The sequence below is a fragment of the Rattus norvegicus genome, chromosome 6, assembly GCF_021556685.1.
Source record: "Rattus norvegicus strain SHRSP/BbbUtx chromosome 6, alternate assembly SHRSP_T2T, whole genome shotgun sequence".
NCBI classification, from domain to species: domain Eukaryota; kingdom Metazoa; phylum Chordata; class Mammalia; order Rodentia; family Muridae; genus Rattus; species Rattus norvegicus.
The window spans coordinates 71,368,244-71,388,525 of NC_141539.1; the positions used below are offsets into that span (position 1 = coordinate 71,368,244).

Genomic DNA, 20,282 nt, shown 5'->3' on the forward strand with positions numbered 1-20,282 from the left:
GGGAACACCCTCATAGAGGCCAGGGAAAATGGTAGGGGAGAGGGTGAATGTGCAGGGGAAAATGAGAATGTAAATAATTAAAATCACCAATAAAAAGTGAAAAATTACAGAATGATAGTTGTTATATAAATTTTATAGTATGTTTGTTATAGTATGACTAAGAAGTAAAATTAGGAAAATATGCATTAATTCCATTTTCTTTGTATAATGATATATTGGATCCACCATCACTCAAAGAGTCTGAAATAAATGTCTAGATGATACATTTTAAAATGCTGATTTATTAGAGGAATTTTCAAATCAAGGCTGGGCCCTAAGAGTCCATTTCTATTCTATCATGGGGAAGATAATACATAACATACATTTGTTAAAACAATATCCTTTTATGATAAATCTGGATGAATAGCACAGCAAGCATTTGCATATAGTTGAATGGAAAAAACAGTACCAATGTAGCCTTTATAATAAAGATTTTAGGACTACACGATAATTAGGAAATAATTTAAAGTATTTAAATGTAATAATTGTAGTTTCAACTATAAATTGATTAATGAAATAATGATACAAATGAAAATACTGGAAAAATAGTAAGTATGTGGCATTTAAACACACTATTCATTTTCTTATAAAATTGGAAGCCTATTTCAAAAGAAATGTACTGGTAGCAATTATCTTTTGCTTCTTAGTGTGCATTAGGTGTGTGGATTATTTAGTAAAACTTCCTTAAAATATTTCTAGATATTTTTCTACATTCAAATTGTGGTAATGAAAAAGTAGTAAAAGGTTTTCCTCTCAAAGATTGTTATATCTGTGGGAAGATAATTAACTTACCAGATGAAGGCATGAGACACATTTAGAGGACAATTCGTGCTAATACTTAAGAAGGAGAATGTTAAAGGACGTGGGATCCTCACAAAGAATCCATTTCTATGGGATCATTCCCTGCATGGAAGCTGCTTTCTACTAAATGAGAGATGGAGGTAGAAAAAGAGGAAGACCATCATAAACCTTCCTGTTTTCTTCAACCATCTCAATAATAAAGCGTAAATCTCCCTCAGTATAGCTCTTCTATATTGTTTACAGGCCCAGAACTGCTACATAGTATAGGAAATTATATAAAAATCTGATTGCCATCTGGTTGAGATCACTAGCAATATCTTAGGAACTACAAATAATTCAGCAATGGGATAAGAAAAATACAAAGAAAACAGCTATAGCTTTCTGATGATTTAACTTCTGAAATGTATGGCTGGGAAGATACAAAATAAATGGTATAGAAAGTATGTGATCAGATATTTTAAAAATCTACAGACCTAGTAAATACTGCAGAAAGCAATGGCAAATGCAGGCAGTAACTTAAGTATAAAACAAGAAACACAAAAACCCGTAAGAATGTCTAGAACCAAAACTACCATAGGGGAAGCTAAGAGTTAGACTTATGTATGGAAGGATAAGAATTCGGAGAATGGGGAAAACACTAAGGCATGGATATGTCTTAAAGCAAACTTTAAAGGAAGCAAGTTTTGTTCATTGTCACAGTTTTGGGTAACAACCATCAACATTAAGCTTTGAGAGTAAAGAAGATGAGGTGAAAACTCAGACATTCCAAAGAACTGAGGCAAACACTATCAAGCATCCATAGTGTCAAATAACTCCTGGAAATGGAGAGAGAGAGAGAGGGAGAGAGAGAGAGAGAGAGAGAGAGAGAGAGAGAGAGAGAGAGAGAGAGAGAGAGAGAGAGTGTTTCTATTCTTTTCTTTTGTCTTTGCCCTAGAGAGAAGTCCTGGTTTTCAAAGTTTCCATATCTTTTTGAATCTCCAAGTCTTGTCTTTATTGATAATCTTATAATTCTTTGTCTTTTTCACTCTACCACTGAGCTAAATCCCCAACCCTTGCTGTCTCAATAATATGTGTGGTTTTTTTGCTCACAATATTGTCTGGCCATTATTATGATTTGTGTTTTACTGAGTTCATTATGACTCACATTTAATAACATAGATAAGCATACTTGATGACTATATTTTAACCATATTTTATCTCTTTTCATACTTTAAGATACAAAAAAATTGATTTTTTCTAGTCATGTTGAATTCACCTATATCATTTCCCATAGTTCCTTTTTCTGTTCGTTATTTCCTACATGTACAAATTACAGAGCTCTCTGACTTTTATACTTTGATTACCTTGTGATCTGACATTGTTACTTGACAAAATTCAAGTAGAATATTATTACCTTTGATAATTTTGTTTATAAATTCAAAGCTCAGGACTCTCAATGACATTTCTGAGAGTTAATACAAATATTTTTATGCAAATACAATCTCTAATTAGATTTAATTTCAACTGAGACTATTATATTGGATTCATGACTTACTCTCTCAAGACATTATTATAGTGAATGTGAACTTTCTTATCAAAAATTCCATGAACATTTATTACCACCAACTTGCTTTGTTCTCACCATAATTCAACTTTATAAACATTTGCATAGCTGTTTTACCAAGGCTACAAAATGCACATGTGAATAAAAATTTTCTTCCCTATTCCACTCTCATTGTTAAGGAATCATATCACCAGCTAGTACTTATTTGGAATACTCCAAGATTTTTATCTATTTATAACATCACTCCACCTGTTTTTCTCGGGTATTATTTTCTTATTGCAAACTAAGGGCTTGTATATATCGGTCAAGATTCTTTAGGAGAACAGAGACTTTAAATTTCTCTTCTCTCTCTCTCTCTCTCTCTCTCTTTCTCTCTCTCTCTTTCTGCATGTGTGTAGTATTTTGTATAGAATAGAATAAAATAATAATTATACATTCTACTAGATATTTCCAAAATTATATATTCAATATATGTATTAAAATAACTTCATTAGAGCAGCTTAACTTGGCAGTTACTTGATTCTTGAAGCTTATGATTGAGCAGTCAGAATAGTAGCAGAGTTTTTAGCTTACACTGGAGAGGCTATGTAACTTAGTATCCATGATCTAGTGTTTAAAACTTGAAGGCTTTCAAAGCAATACTGTTCTTAGCTCACAATTGAAACCTCAAAGCACTGGTTATTACATGAGCAAAGGAATCACCAGCAGCAACAGGTAAATCAAGCCCAGACTAAGGCAGAAGTTCCAATAAGCAAAAGTAGAATGATTTTCCTTTTGCTATGCTATGTTTAATAAATCTAGTGCTGTTGATATATGCCACCAACTTTTTGGGTGGGTTGTCATTCTACAATTTGGACAATCAGGAAAATTCCTTACTTGAGTCTCCACACATAAAAGATTCTATCTTTTTTTTTTTCCGGAGCTGGGGACCGAACCCAGGGCCTTGCGCTTCCTAGGCAAGCGCTCTACCACTGAGCTAAATCCCCAACCCCGTAAAAGATTCTAATCTGTGGCTGGTTGGCATTAAAACCAATCAAATACTTTACTTGTCCTAACTCATCTCATGAGGTCTTGAAACTAATAATTCTAAACATTTCTGTCCTGTACATATAGGTCCACTCTTTATCCTGTAGGTATGAAAATGGAATCTTGAGCAGACATATTTCTCTATCATCAGTGATTGGGGTCTGCTTTGGGTTTGGGATACAAGACAGGAGCTCACTATATAGTCACTCTGTCCTGGAATACAATGGATTGCCAGAAAAGTCTAGAATTTTCAAGCTTCCTGACTCAGCCTCCTGGGTGCTAGGGTTACTGAGTGGAATAACACAACTGGCTAGTTTTCTTTTCTGTTTTAATTCTGAATTAGAAGACAAGGTCATTTGCTCCCCTTATTCTTTCAAGTTCTCTATTCTATTACATACAGCATGTAACATATTTTACATATGTAAATTTTGCAGCAGAAAATAAGCAAGGCCTATATTTTCAATATTGTCTTTAGTTATATCTTATCTAAAGTAATATATATATACATATATATACACATACATACATATATACATATACAGATACAGATACAGATACAGATACAGATACAGATACAGATACAGATACAGATACAGATATAGATATAGATATAGATATAGATATAGATATAGATATAGATATATAGAGAGAGAAAGAGATTTCTTTCACAATGTTAGGTACATAAATACATTTCCTCCGATTACCTTAAATTTTGCCTACAATTTCCTTAGAAAACAACTTTAGGGAAATAACTACTCCTAGACTTTGCCAATTCTGTGGTTTATTATAATAAGGAAAACACATCACAAAATCTAGAAATGGACAGATTAATAAGGAAGAAATTGTTATCGTATCAAAGATGGGCAACTCACAAATTAATGAGCTATGGTTTTAAATAATCCTATATAAAGTCTATGCTAGCTCATAAAATAAGATAAAAGAAGCAAATAATATTTAGAAAGCCAAAAGTAAAATAAAATGCACAGTAATAAATAAGTTTTACTTCCAGAGAAAGAGAACCAACATTTAAATTATAAAAGTGAACTGAATTAGAGCAGTAAATATTAAAATGCAAACAACTGGAAACTGAGTTAAGGAAAAAAAGTTGCATATTGAAACTGTCTCATTTGCAACAGATGAAACTGAGGAGATAAACAGATATAAGGCAAGCAAAGCAATAACAAATAAAGGCAACTGTCTGTAGCATGTCCAGAATTGTCATGCCTGAGCATCACTAAACACTATAAAAGTGACATGATTATTATACAGAAACAGACTCCAGAACAAATGCTCTCCTTGTTTGAAAGCAGTGTTAGCTTTATCTCTTCAACATTTTTGAATATTTATTTAATGATTGAATAAATACAATCTGTTTCAGAGTATTTTCTTCTCTATCAATAGAGAAAAAAGTTTCCTGTGAATATTTCAGCAAGGACAATATTTAAACTAAGAAGAAATGTAGTTTCATCTCTATACCACAGTATTAACCTATTATAAATAAATATCTCATGTATCTTAGGGGAAATAATCATAAATAGGGTCATTTTCCTCCAGATAAGTTCTTATTTATATTAAAGCCAAAATGAAAGATAAACACATAAAGCACTTGGAGATGGCGGGAATCTTCCATTTTCCCACAATAAAAGGCTGAAATGACTATCTTACTGTTAAAATATAAATTAGAACAGAAGATAAAATCATGTGTAAAATATTTTTGTAAAATTTTTCAAATAAGCAATATGCTGAAAGAAGATATTGTATCAATGAGAAAAGAGCAAATTAAAGTTGGGCAAAGTACTACGTATTCCTTAAAATAGTAAAGTGGCTTTTTAAAGGAAAGAAACCTTTCTAGGATATGTTAAACAGATTCACACTTGTTTATCACTTAGAGTTCTATTGTCTTAGTGTGCTAAGACTGATGTGATAAAAAATAACATGACAACAGGGTAAAAGAGGTAGTTAGTTTATATTTCAAGGTACAGTCGTCCATTCTATTGCAAAATTCATATTAGCTGGATCTTGAAGCTGCTAGTTATATCCAAAGTCTGTAGACAGAAAGACAAATTTATGAATTCCACTGTTCAGTTTGTGTCTGTGTTTTCTACATTTCAGTATACTGTACCAAGGGAACAGAACTTCAATGATTAAAGTGTGCTTTCTTTAACTATTGACATAATCAGATGATCTCTGTCTTGTAGTTTCATTTATGTGACTGTTACAGATACCATCACTAAGAACTTAGGAATGAGTTTACTTGGCTTACAATTGCAGGTGAACTTTAATTATGACAGAGAAATCATGGTAGTAAACCAAGTATCCTATCTGCAGTCAAGAACAAAAATAGAATAAATGCAGGGATCTTTCTAGCTTTCTACCAGATAGCTCTCCTTTACATAGTTCAGAGGCCACCCCATGAAATAATGACTGAGACAGGTTGGGTCTTCACAGTTCAATCAATGGTCATGACAGACTTGCTTAAACAGGCTAGTCTAGTTAATACCTTATTATACTATGTTGTGAGTTGATCCTAGATTGTGTTAGGCTGTCAGCTAAATCTAACTAGCATACTACTCCATAGCTATTCCATGGGCTCCTGCTTCTGAGGTGATTCTATTCAAGTTAACAGTTAAAGGCAAGAATCACATGATGTTCATCAATTCACAATTTGCTCTAATATAAGTCTCTTACATTTGGAGGAACACCATGTGGCCAAGGCTGCAGGTCTTTGATCATAGCTTTCCAAAACTCTATGTGTCCATTGAAGAGAAGTAGGCCTTCTTTACCTAAATACTTGGGAACCCAGACTGACTTTCTGTTTTGTCAGTAAGGTGTTTCAAAGATCAATACCCACTTTTGGTGAACTTACAAAAAAGGAAAGAGCAAAAAACATAGCAATTGGTTTTATGATCTTTGCCTATGGTACATAGCAATTCTTTACTCATTTATTTCAAAACCACATGTCCTCTACAACTTCTAACAAATTCCATCAAAGGATATAAGCTTGCTGTCTCAAGAGTTCATTTTTAGCTCATTAAAACCAACAAGACTAAATAAAAATGATTTAACTTATCCACATTTGTATTGATATTCAAATGATAAAATATAAATTATTTTGTGTTTTATCTTTTTGATAATTTCACATATGAGTACTTTATTTACTATCATTCCTCCCTTTAACTTTCGCCATGTTCTCAAACTCCCTTTCAAAATCCTGGCCTCTTTCATTTTTTATTGTTACACATGGATTAGTTGGATTGCCTGATGCTCCCTCCCTCACTGGCCACTGGTTGTATCTCTTTATCTATGGATAGGACCTTGTGAGACTACCCCCAGCTTTGTTCCCATGTCAACTGGTATATCATTGTACACTCTATTTAAGGAAACATTTTGTTATTCACTGGATGCAGCTTCCCTGTCATGTCTGTAACTCTATATAGCAGTAGCCAATCTGTTTTATGGTTCCTGAAACCTCTCTCCCCAGATCTGTTTATTCCTCGAGCCACAGGTATTGTAGTCACATCTACAGTCTCTTCAAATCAAAGGCACATATGCTCTGCATCTGGATAAGTTGTAGATCAATGAAATATTTTTTATCTGTTAAAAATGATGTTTCTTTGAGGGAAGGCAAGTACAACATCTACCTTTATATATAAAATAAGTATATAGAATATAATTAAGTTGGTTTAGAAAAATGGAAATCTGTGCGTTCTCCTCCAGAGTTTATGCCTTCCTCAGACACAGTTAGTAGGCTAGGTTTGCTGTATGAATACCCTCCCAATCAGCCCGCCTTAAGTTCATTAAGCAGCTTTTCGTTATTCCCAAGATAAAGGTGTCCCTATTGCACCATTTGGGATAACATTTAGGGATAATCACTGTTTTGTTCATAGGTTTTGCAGGTGTGTAAGAACGTTGATCACTTCTCCCTTGGCCGTTCGCATAACACCTTTGGATACATGTTATGAGAACTAGTCCCTAGAGAGGATTCTTCCAATTCAGTTCTAGTTTAATTCTTTCAAGTTTTTCCCCAAAATTTGTTTTGAGTTCAGCAACACAGTTTTATGTCTTCAAGGTATGGACAGTAAGGAGGCCAAAAGTAACAGTTTCTATTGTTTTGAAAGTCTATTAGATTCCCCTAACAACTCTGAAGTTTTCTACGCAGTACATATACCCTGTTGTTAGTATATGTATCTTGGGGGAGGGCACTAAAAATATATAATTTCACAATTGGTGAACTTATTTTTTACTTAGAGTTTTAAGATGTAGTGCTAAATACTAGGTTTCATTCCTCACTAAAATGATAACTTATTTTACAGTTTTATTGTCTTTATACTCCTCTGGGAGGTATATTTTAATTTTTGGAAGAATATTTTAATGCCTAAAACCGATTTAATTTATTCTTTTCCATTTATTTTACATACTCATGAAAGTACAATTATTAAATAAAATAGTTTTAAGCCATATCTACTTAATGTAAGAAACATTTTCTGAAAGACATGGTTTAACATACAAGTACCACCCTGAGATTAAACAGAAGCATTTTATAGGTTTTTTTCATGTTTTATGACTGCCTAGCATCTTATTTACAATAAAAAAAATAATGAGTTGTAGAGATATCTATTAAGGGATTTCATGAGAAATGACTTTAATTCTCAGTATGAGAATAAACATAGGTGGCATTACCGTAGCCTTACTGGAGGTAAATGAATGGATGATGATCCCAGGAGGAGGAGTAAGCTTCTTCGTTGTGAATAAAAATTGTCAGGTTCCATTCCAGACAAATGCAATTCAGTACTATCCCAGAGAGACCTTTCCTGTTGTTGGATCAGGGACTCTTTTTCTTCACAACATCCTTAGGCCAGTACTAAACTTTCTCCGGTAACCAAATTCCTTTAAAGAGTCCCTTGTGGGAGAAATGACACTAAATATTTTCCAGAAATAAAAGATGAAGGATCAGAAGCACTTTAAAAAAATAAGTACATGTGGCAAATGCATGTGGAAATAGAAATGCAAGTGTGAAATCTCCAGTGTTCCTTCTCAACTAAACCTATAAAGAATTAAAAAACTATTCTAGGTGAAATTGGGCTATGGAGTTTAAAATCAAATTATATTCTCTGTGCTAAGCATCAACCCAACCCTCTCATTTGGGAAAATTTTGTGCATATGACATAGCTTTTAAGAAAGTATTGTCAACTAACATTCTGTTTTTTCTTTATCTTACTTAATGGAACATTGATGGATAGGACTGAGAGCAGAAAAAATACTCACAGACAGAAGGTTTAGGAGCTATAAACTCTTAGGGGTTGCTCATTATTTGAAAATACTGCTTTTTTATTTCATCTTTACCTTTGGGAACACAAGTTATGCAGGATTTTTTCCAGTTATGTCTAGAGTGTTTGAGGGTTGTAGAGGATCAAGTAGAATGTGGGAATGAGATTACTGAATAGAGGTGTTTTGAAAGCACATAAACCCTGGAGACAAGGATCTAGACAAGTGAAGTTGCGAGCTATGTTATGAAAGCATGAATTTTTAAGAACAAGAAAAACCTGATTTTAAATCATCACACGTGTGTTATTTGTATAAAATATTTTAATTATTATTTTAATAATTGGATGCATCCATCTCTCCGTCTTTTCTCTGTCTGTCTCTGTCTCTGTCTTTCTGTCTCTTGCTTACTGTGTGTATGTGTGTGTGTGTGTGTGTGTGTACTGAAGAACCTTATAATCACCTAGACTTTTCAAGTAAATACAGTTATCCATTCCATTTGACAGGAATGTAATTTTTAAACATATTTCATTAAATCTGTGCTTTTATAAATGTTAGAACTATTAGAGATTAGACATTATATATTGTATTTTTGCTTTTATCCTGAAAACTTAATGAATAACTACCACAAAATACAAGAGTGTATTTTATAATATAAATACTTTTACACATATCTATAACAGTTTATAAGTATACAGTAGACTGGTACAGGTATAAAACCTATTTTCAGACTTTTGGTGGTCTTCTCCTTTCCATCTCTTTCTTCTCCTTCTCTTGAACTAATGGTAATGTGTACAATACCTTTCACTCAGTCTTAATCCCACATATTATTTTTGTTTGAAAGCTTTCATAAAAATCAAAATTCTGAAGATTCCATTAGTCATTAAAACATATGTTAAGAATCATAAAGTCAGTTAAAAAGAAGCAGTAGAGAACAGAATCATTCTCATAAGAATGCCATTCAGAAAAACGCAAGTCTGCCTTTTAGTAATATCCTGGTATATTGTACATTTTCATCTGTCATTTACAGGATGTCATTTATCTTGTTAGAGAGCTACAAGTGATAAACCATAATAGGAGTTAGTTATAAATGTCGATTCCATCTCAGAAAAAAATTTCGTAGGATACATGTTGTCTATTACTCTGTTTTATACATTCTTTGTAGTTTCCTGTAATTGATGTGTTGAAAATTTAACACCCTATGAAACAGTTCTGCATGTCTCAAAATCATTCCAATTTGAAAGTAAAGTTTAGAACCAGGTGAACCAGTTTTGTGTGTCTTGCTAGGGCCTTCAGTGTGACATGTTGCCCATGAAATATTGTGTAGACATGCTTTTCCTTGAATATTGATTGGGCCCTACAAACTCAACTCAAAGTTTAAAAAGTTTGAAACTTCATCATAGCAGACTAGCTTAACAGATGTATTTCTCCCAGTTGAAGTGATATATAATATTTTAGTCTTATTGCTTTTTGATCAGTGAGTCAGATTGATCGCTACTAAACCATCCTGCATCCATATACTTCTTACTTTTTTAAAATCTGGACTCACCTTCAACCACAGCTTGGTCTCCTTCCACTTAAAAATTTTCTGAGTCCATGCAAGTGTTCTTCTATTTCATTCTCCATCTCAAGTCCTCGAATGCTATTGTAACACTCAATGTAGTGGGTTCAACGCAAAGAGTCACACCATTCATACCATTAGGTTGTGCTAACTCCCTTTGCACTTGAGGCCACGTTTGGTGGACACTGCTTCTGGGTAGTTTATTGATGTCTGCATATGAGAGTACTGCAAAATGTATTGAATATAATGAAAGGTAGAAGCCCTTAATTGCACCTTTAATGTCAAATGTTCTGCTCCTATTTTCTTATAACCCTGCTTTGTGGTCTATAGACTGACACAGTTCATGATGCGTTATTTTAATTCTTAATCATCTTTTGGAATTTTAAGTTCTTTTTTATGTAAGTGATTATAGAAATAATACGACAGAGTAAACCAGTCAAACCCCTAGTAACTTCCACTTTTCCTGTCTGACCCTATTTTTACTCTTGTCATACATCTTGCTTTCAGTATATTCATCGTGGGCCTTACTGGTCTCTGCCATTGTCTATTCTCAAATATAATTTAGATGTATACACATTATAAAACACCATTACATTTACACTTTTTAAATCCCACAGCAACAAAATTGATTGCAACACACTTTTGTTTGCAATTTAATAAAATGCTACTTAATTGTCGTTAGAATGAGATATTTTTATTTTATCACAGAAATGGAAATCATTAGAATACAAATGATGCATGCTAAGGAGAAAAGTACAAATATAATCAAGGATGTAAGTTAAAGAAGTATATACTAAAATGGGTGCACACTACTCTTAATATACATTACCAAATTGCCTTAGCATAGAAGAATAATTTGGTTTGTAATCCAAGGTAGAACCATGCTTTATGCTCTATATTTCACTCTCTTAAGAACTGAATCAGTTGAGTTATAAAATCAAATGTACTTGACTAGACCACTAACTACCATGTGCACTCTGAACTAGACTCCATGACGGTATTACATGACTGACAGTGTTGGAACATGACACTGGAGGAATGGTACTGGAGCATATGTCTGTTGCTAGGAACAAATAGCATAAAAGGAAGGGAATAAGAGCTCTTTAAGTGTTTTCTCACAATTTTAAGACATGCAATATGTTTCTAATGGCAAATGCCTAGGGGTGTGACACCTTCTTTTTAAATTACTGCTATCTGTGTTTAAGAGATTGTATCGGCATTTTCAAAGAGCTATTTCTCTATATAGATGTTTTGTTTTAAGTGCAGCAAAAGGCCAAACTCAAATTCATTCCTAATGAGCCATGTGTGAATGTCAAAGTCTCTGCTGTCCACTCAAATGCCAAAGAACACATCTGACTTTATAATGAGCCAAACAGTTGTCTCTTCATAATCTCAGTTAGCCTTCTGTTAGGTATCTGCATCCAAAATTTATAACAGTGGTGCGTATGGTTTTTGTGATGGATTAAATCCAATCAAAGGTGGAAACATTTTTTTTAAAGATAACAATATTGCCAAGATTTGTCTACATCTCCACATAAAACTAAATGGACTGTTATCTGAGTTCCCTCTAATCTGTTCACATATGATAGAAAGATCAAAACCAGACAAAAGACTACAAAATAATGTCAATAGCTAGACGGTTTGGTGTGATCAAAGCCGAAATGGCATTGACAAAACATTTTTTCCCCAAAGAACACTGGTCAATTTAACCATTTAACGAGTTCTGGAAATTTAATAATTCAGGAACTTTAAGTTTATATTTAATGCACTTGACATGATATTTGGTAATGTTCAAATGAGTAATATTTGTTATTTTCTATCCTCTAGGCAACTTCTAACCTGGTTAACACAAAAGATTTTTATGCATTTATCAGTGATAAAATGGTGTATAGCATTAAAGCCATTTGGGACAATTCTCAATGATAACATTCATGTTCATTGTAACAGTGTTCTGAGATTAAGTAAATCAGGTAAGCCCATAAAATCAAGGAATTTTAGATTCACTAGGGTTTCTAGAGAGTTGTTTCAAATCTTTATTTGAGCTGTTTAGTTTGAAGTATAATGAGAAAAAAATGAGTATTCATATGTTAAACTGGAAAAACTGTTAAGACAGTGATCAAAACACATCAAAGGCCAATCGCAACTAGCTAATTTAAAAGCAAATATTAGACAAAATAGTTTAATATTATTTTCTGTTATGAGATATAAAAATTTTTCTCTATTTTTATTTTTATCAATCTTTTTTATTGTGTCGTACATATGGCAGTCATTAAATGTGTGTGTGAATTATGCTGATTGAAAGAAAAGAGAGGCAATGATTGCAGCGACTTCTGATTACCTTTACTTACCTAAATGCTAGTTTTTTGAACAAATGATGCAGGTCAAATTGCCTAGCTATGTATGGAAGAATGAAACTAGCTTTATATCCCTTACCCTGAAAAAAACGAATTACATATTATCAAGGACGTTAGCAAATCAGATATACTGAACCTGATAAGGGCAAAATAGATAATGTGTGTAAACTTACAAGTACAGGTAAGGGCTTTCTGAACAGTACAATAGTGTATGTATTAAGGACAATAATTGATGAATTAAACTACATAAAACTAAAAAACATTCTGTACAACAAAGGAATACATTATTCAAGTAAAGAGGTAGCCTGCAACAGGGTAAAGAAAATTAAAACTGCACTAGCTGAAAACGTGAACAGAGCTTAATGATTTACAATATATAAAGGAGTGAAAAATATACACGCCAAGAACACATCCAATTAAAAATGGTGCTTAGAACCAAACAGAGAATTCTATAAAAATAAAAGACAATGGCTGGGAAAAATGTATTTCAAACCTTCGATATTCTTAAACATCAGGGAAATATAAATTATAACTATTTTGAGACTTTGTCTTCTTCAAGGGAGAATGGTCATGACACTGAAAACAAATGCCTACAGTTGCTGGCATACATTTGTGGAAAGAGTAGCACCTGTTTACTCCCATGGCATACAAACTGGTACAACCACTAAGATATCAGAGTAGTTTTCTCAAGAAGCCAGGATTAGATATGTCACACACACACAAAAACTTGATTACATTAACAATATTCAGAAAATAGAAAAAATAGAAATAGCCTAGATGTTATCAACAAATGAACAGATAATAAAACGTTATATCTATACCATAACATATTAAGCTTATAAAAATGGATGGAGCAAAAGAAAAACATTCTGAGTGAACTAATTCAGACTCCAAAAGACCAGCATCACATTCATTTTCTCTTTTGTTGATATTAGGATTGAGTCATTAGAAATTTGGAATTTATTTGGAGTATTTACAGAGGTCAGCAAATAAGTACTTGGTTATGTAGAGTATCTTTTCAAGGAGAAAAGAAAGAAGACAGTGATAAAATGGTAGAAAAAGTGGTAATGGAAAATAAAGAGCAAAATATATGCTTGGATTTGCTTGGGAATGGGAGGGCAGGCCAGAAGGGGGAATGTAGGAAGGGAGAATTAATAATGTATTAATTCTGAAATGTCATAGTAAAACTACTACTTCAAAATCTCCCAAAAATATACACACCATATCCTTATATAAAACAGTTTCTATGTGGTTGCTCTATAAATGGGAAATGATGTCCTTTTTGAACAACAAAGCACACAAATGAAAAGGCCCAAGTGGATAGTTGGTTACTTTCTTTGGAGGTGCTGGACAAAATTCCACAGACCTTAAAACATTGTAGGTTTCTACCATTGCTATTGATTACCTTTAAAACTGGATGATTTTACTGAAGACATGACATATTTGAGTAACAAAGTATGAAGAATTCTAGATGATATCAATCTGGAATCTTCATCTCTACTTCATCTACTGAATGAAGCCTTCATTCTTCTGGAAAATGCTAAGCGCGGAGGAGAAATGTAACTATCGATCTTTAACAACCAAGAGGAATTTCAAATACAATAATATACAGCATTTTACAACATACACAGCAATGAAACAGTAACACATATGCTATTGGGTTAATGAACCAAATTCCCATTGTACCAAAAAAATGCTCCACAAAATGATACCCTTAATTTGGCACAATTAACACTGTCAGCATCTGTAGCTCTCTGTAGTTCAGATGTTCTAGAAAACAATCTACTACTTACTGAATTTCTCAAATCTCCTCAGAGTAGTTTCTTTTGCCATAGGTAATATTAACCCAGAAATCCAGACTTGGTTAAAGTGTGCAGAATTGGATGCTGTGAAGTACTAAGCATATATATTGGATCTCTCACTTAGGTACCATATTCCTGAGCAGCTACTGGCACCAAGAAGAACTCATGATCACTCTAACTCCAAAAATCTCAGAAGAAAATAACATTATAAATGATTGTCTAAATGATAAGCAAATACATTAGTAAAATATTGAGAAATCTGTATCTTTCTTTCTAGTCTCTGAGATCAGTGCAGGAGAATATAGTAAGGGACATAAGTAGTTGATGACCTCAGGAAAAAAGAATGTAGTCACATGCACAAAATCTGTACAAGTTCAAGCTAGATGAAGTTCTACCACAGAGCAGTGTGCTGGTCACATTTTCTCGGCCTAGATCAAGAGCTATTTTCCACAAAAAAGATAGATTTTTTTGTATATTCAGGGAATGGATATTAGTATTAGTTTATTCTCTCCTATGTTATACCATATAGAAACCATAGTTTCTCCCCCCACCACCACCTATTCCCTCCCTATCCACTTCTACTCCATTTTCCTTCAGAAAGGGCAGCCTTCCTAGGCATATGAACAAAATATGGCATATCAAACTGAATTAAGATTAGTTACCTCCCTATTATTTTAAGAGTGTGGTCCTAGTAACTGAAGCACACCAGTGGATGGCCACAGAGTAAACATAAAAATAAAACTAACGACTGCATGTCATTTAAAAAAATAAATACCCAGAGCTGGTTGGGTATGGAATGTATATGTGTGGGTGTTAAGGATAAGTATGTGCATGATCAAAATATGAATATATGCAATTCTTTAAGAAATAAAATATCTCTAACTTTTTAATCATCTTTGTGTATCAGACGCAGCTACAGAAATAACAGCTTAAGCATATATAGTATGTTCAGAAAATAAAGAAATTTTAATAATGAAAAGCTTTAATGTTTCTATTATAAGATTTTAAGCTAATAATAAACATTATGGTGATAAGTTGAAACTGGTAAGTATAATAAGATCAGTAAATAATTTATTTCAATGCTAAAAGTAAAATTCTTTATAAAAGAATTTTATGTGGAGAAGAGAAACAAAGAGAAAGAGGGAAGAAGATAATGAGGAGCAAGTGAAGGAGAGGTCATGGTTAAATTTGTATAAAGTTCTTTACCCACATTTTACATTTATTTTTAACTTAAAAGATTTTATATGGCTCATTAATCTTGTGCATGTTCTATTGGAAGCATGTAATTAACCACATATATCAGGATAAAATATACATTTTAGTCAAATCCATATACTTCCCTTAAACTTTTCCCTAGAATGCTACACAAAACTATCGTCTAATATTTTCTTGAATTTCATGTTCTACAGAGAAAACTTTGTTTCTTGTAACTTTTTCCAAAATGTATTATTTTCTCAGTATTCATTAAATGTATATAAGCATACATTTTTATTTCATCTGTGATCTTAACTCCAGGACATGGGTTTCTCTCTCACTTATACCCAAAACATTACCTAGCAGGAATCAAAATGGTAGCATAGTAAATGACATCCTTATTCACTTTTGACTTGTGCTTCATAATGCAGTTCTGCAATGCACAGAGAAAGCTGAGTATGTGAGAGATTGCAATGAAAAAGGCAATATTCAAAGCTGAAGGGTCCAAGTGAGGATGCAGTCACACTTGGGAGGGAGAAGAAAGCAACCACAAGGGAGGAGGGAGGGAAAAGGGAGGTATATGGGATGGAGTGGGAGGAGAGGGAAACATGATCTGGTGTTGGGTGGGGGGAAAGAACTGAAGCCCTGAGGGCCAGCAGAAAGAATGGAAACAGGTGGACTCAGGAGGAAGGAGGTTGGGAGGACCCTGTAGAATGTACTAGAGACCTGGAAAGTGAGAGATTCTCATGACTCAAAGTGGGGGACCCTAGATGAAAATCCCAACAGTCAAGAGAGGGAATTTACTGAATACACCTCCAGCAGAAAGACAGGGCATGAAGTAAGGGATGGGGTTGCTATCCCACAGGCAAAGCTCTGACTCATAATTCTTTCTGTCTGAAAGAATTGTAGGGATGAAAATGGAGAAGAGCCTGAGGAAAAGAAGGTTCAGTGTCAGGTCCAAAGTGGATTCTAGCTAAAGGGGAAGCCCCAAGACCTGACACCATTACTGAGTCTATGGGGTGTTCAGAAAAAGAGATCTATCATGACTGCCCTATAAAAGACCCAAGCACCTGGAAGAGTCAACTACAGATGTGTGCACTCAACCAATGAGTAGAAACTGCTGACCCCTCTGGTTGAATTATGGAAATGCAGGAGGAAACTGAGGAGGAGCGCAACCATATAGGAGGATCAGCAGTCTCAATTAGCCTGGACCACTGAGATCTCTCAGACACTGATTCACCAACTAGACAGCATACACCAGCTGTTATGAAGCTTCCAACACATATACAGCAGGGAACTCCTTAGTCTGTGTTCAGTCAAAGAAGATGCACCTAACCTTCAAGAGACTGGAGGCCTCAGGAAGTTTAAAGGTCTGGTGGGATGGGAGGGCCTGGAACATCCTAATGAAGACAGGGTCTGTGGGTGGGATGTGGAACTACTGGGGAATTAACTTGGAGGGGAATAAAATCTGGATGCAGTTTTCTGGTTTCTGCCTGCTCCTGGAGCTGACACTGCCCACAGCTCTCTGTGCACAAATCCCATGGGGGAGAGAACTGGACTCTCAGAAGTGCAGACAATACTGAGAGCTCAGAGGAGACAACCACTTCTGCTCACATACCTGGCCCAAGAGGAACTGTCTAGATCCCTCTAACACAGGAATCTAGGGGCAGTCAGGGAGAGTGCTCATCCATTGTCTGCTTGCACCCAGAGCAGAAACCAGATGTCAGGAGTGCTCATACACATGAGAGCAGAGGTAGGACCACCACTTCTGCTTTGCGGGAACTGCCAGGTTTCTGTCTGCACGCAGAGCTGGAAAGGTCTCACAGCTATCTGACCCCAGGTCCTGCTAGGAGAAAACAGGTCTACAGGAGTGCTGACACACAGGCTTACAAGAGGGTCAAGTCACTGTCAGAGACAGCAAGACCAGCTAACACCAAAGACAACCACACGGTGAGAGGCAAGCAAAGGAACCTAAGCAACAGAAACCAGTACTACATGTCAACATCAGAGCCTAGTTCTCCCAAGAAAGCAAATACGAGATATCCCAACACACCAGAAAACCAAGATTTGGATTTAAAATCACATTGCATAATGATGATAGAGGACTTTAAGAATGACATAAATAATTCCCTTAAAGAAATACAGGACCACACAGGTAAACAAGTAGTGGTCCTTAAAGAAGAAACACAAAAATACCTTAAAGAATTACAGGGACACAACCAAACAGGTAAAGGAATTGAACAAAACCATCCAGGATTTAAAAATGGAAATAGAAATAGTAAAGAAATTACAAAGGGTGAAAACCCTGAAGATAGAAAATCTAGGAAAGGGATCAGGAGTCATAGATGCAAGAATCACCAACAGAATACATGAGATAGAAGAATCTCAGGGATAGAAGATACCATAGAAAATATTGACACAACCATCAAAGAAAATGTAAAACACAAAAAGCTCCTAAACCAAAACATCAAGAAAATCAAGAATACATTGAAAAGCTCGAATCTAAGAATAATAGAAGAGAGTGAAAATTTCCAACTTAAAGGGTCATTAATATCTTCAACAAAATTATAGAAGGAAACTTTCCTAACCTAAAGAAAGGGATGCCCATAAACATGCCAGAAGCCTACAGGACTCCAAATAAATTGGACCAGAAAAGAAGTTTCTCTTGCCACCTAATAGTCAAAACACTAAATGCACAAAACAAAGAAAGAATATTAAAAGCAGTAATGGAAATAGGTCAAGCAACAAATAAAGGCAAACCTATAAGAATTACACCAGACTTCTCACCAGAGACTATAAAATCCACATCTTGTGCAGATGTCATACAGACCCTAAGAGAACACAAATGCCAGTCCAGGCTAGTATGTCCAGCAAAACTCTCAAATAACTTAGAAAGTGAAACCAAGATTCATGGCATAACCAAATTTACACAATATCTTTCCACAAATCCAGCTCGACAAAGGATAATAGATGGAAAACTTCAACACAATGAGGGAAACTCTACCCTAGAAAAAGCAAGAAAGTAATCTTGAAAAACAAACTCAAAAGAATAGAACCATAAACAGAATTTCACCTCTAACAACAAAAATAACAGGAAGCAGCAATCACTCTTCCTTGATAGTCCTTAACATCCATGGACTCAATTCCTCAGTAGAAAGACAAAGACAAACAGACTGCATATGTAAAGAGGACCCAACATTTTGTTGCATACAGGAACCATACCTCAGAGACAAAGACAGACATCACCATAGAATAAAAGACTGGAAAACAATTTCCAAAGCAAATGGTCCCAAGAAACAAGCTGGAGTAGCAATTCTAATACCAAATAAAATCAAACTTTCAACCAAATGTTATCAAAAAAAGATAAAGAAGGACACTTCATATTCATCAAAGGAAAAATTCACCAAGATGAACCCTCAATCCTAAATACCTATGATCCAAATGCAAGGACATCTACATTTGTAAAAGAAACCTTACTAAAGCTCAAGTCACAAATTGAAACTCATGCAATAATAGTAGGAGACTTCTACATCCCACTCTCATCAATGCACAGATCATGGAAAAAGAAATTATACAGAGACATACAGAAAATAACAGAAGTTATGAACCAAATGGATTTAACAGATATCTTTAGAACATTTCATACTAAAACAAAAGAATGTTCCTTCTCAGCACCTCATGGTATCTTCTCCAAAATTGACCATACAATCAGTCATAAAACAGACCTCAAATTATATAAAAAGACTGAAATAATCCCACACATCCTGTCAGATCACCACAGATTAAGGCTGCTCTTCAATAACAATACATACAACAGAAAGCCCACATACACATACAAGTAAAACAACACTCTACTTAATGATAACTTGATCAAGGAAGAAATAAAGAAATTAAAGATGTTTTGAATTTAATGAAACGGCAAGGCATACCCAAACTTATGGGACACAATGAAAACAGTGTTAAGAGGAAAACTCATAGCTCTGAATGCCTCCAAAAACAAAACAAAAACAAAAAACCAAAAAGAAAAACCAAAAAAAACAAACAAACAAACAAACAAAAAACAGGAAAGAGATACATTAGCAGCTTGACAACTCATCTGAAAGCTCTAGAACAAAAAGAAGCAAATACACCCAGGAGGAGTAAACAGCGGGAAATAATCAAACTCAAGGCTAAAATCAACCAAGTACTAACAAAAGAACTATCCAAAGAAAGAATAAAACCAGGAGATGGTTCTTTGAGAAAGTCAACATGATAGATAAACCTTTAGACAGACTAACCAGAAGGCACAGAGTATCCAAATTAACAAAATCAAAAATGAAAAGGGAGACATTATAACAGAATCCAAGGTAATTCAAAAAAAATTATCAGATCCTACTACAAAAGCCTATATTCAACAAAACTGGAAAATCTGGAGGAAAGGGATAATGTTCTAGACAGATACTAGGTAGCAAAGTTAACTCAGGATAAGACAAACCTAAACAGTCCCGTATAGCTGTTCCCTGAGAGGCTCTGCCAGAGCATTACAAATACAGAAACAAATGCTAGCAGCCAATCACTGAACTGAGGAGTTACAGAAAGTTTTGAAGCAGCTGAATGGACTTACATCCCCATAAGTACAACAATTTCAACCCACCAGAGCTCCCCGGGACTAAATAACCACTCAAAGGGTAGGCACGGACAGACCCATGGCTTCAGCTGCA

General features: G+C 34.5%; 1 long non-coding RNA gene across 4 annotated transcripts in view; it reads right to left on the reverse strand.

Moving 5' to 3' along the window:
• The window catches only part of LOC102556158 (uncharacterized), a 143,679-nt gene that overhangs the window by 42,956 nt on the left and 80,441 nt on the right, over positions 1-20,282 (reverse strand). Inside the window, exons 4-6 of one of the 4 annotated variants that reach the window (XR_015623469.1) lie at positions 13,992-14,126; positions 8,090-8,309; positions 5,359-5,454 (exon numbers count right to left, since the gene is read on the reverse strand). This is a non-coding gene — a long non-coding RNA (uncharacterized LOC102556158). Of the gene's footprint in view, positions 1-5,356; positions 5,455-8,089; positions 8,310-13,991; positions 14,127-20,282 lie in introns of those variants that run through there. The other 3 variants (XR_015623468.1, XR_015623471.1, XR_015623470.1) reach the window with 3 other exon arrangements.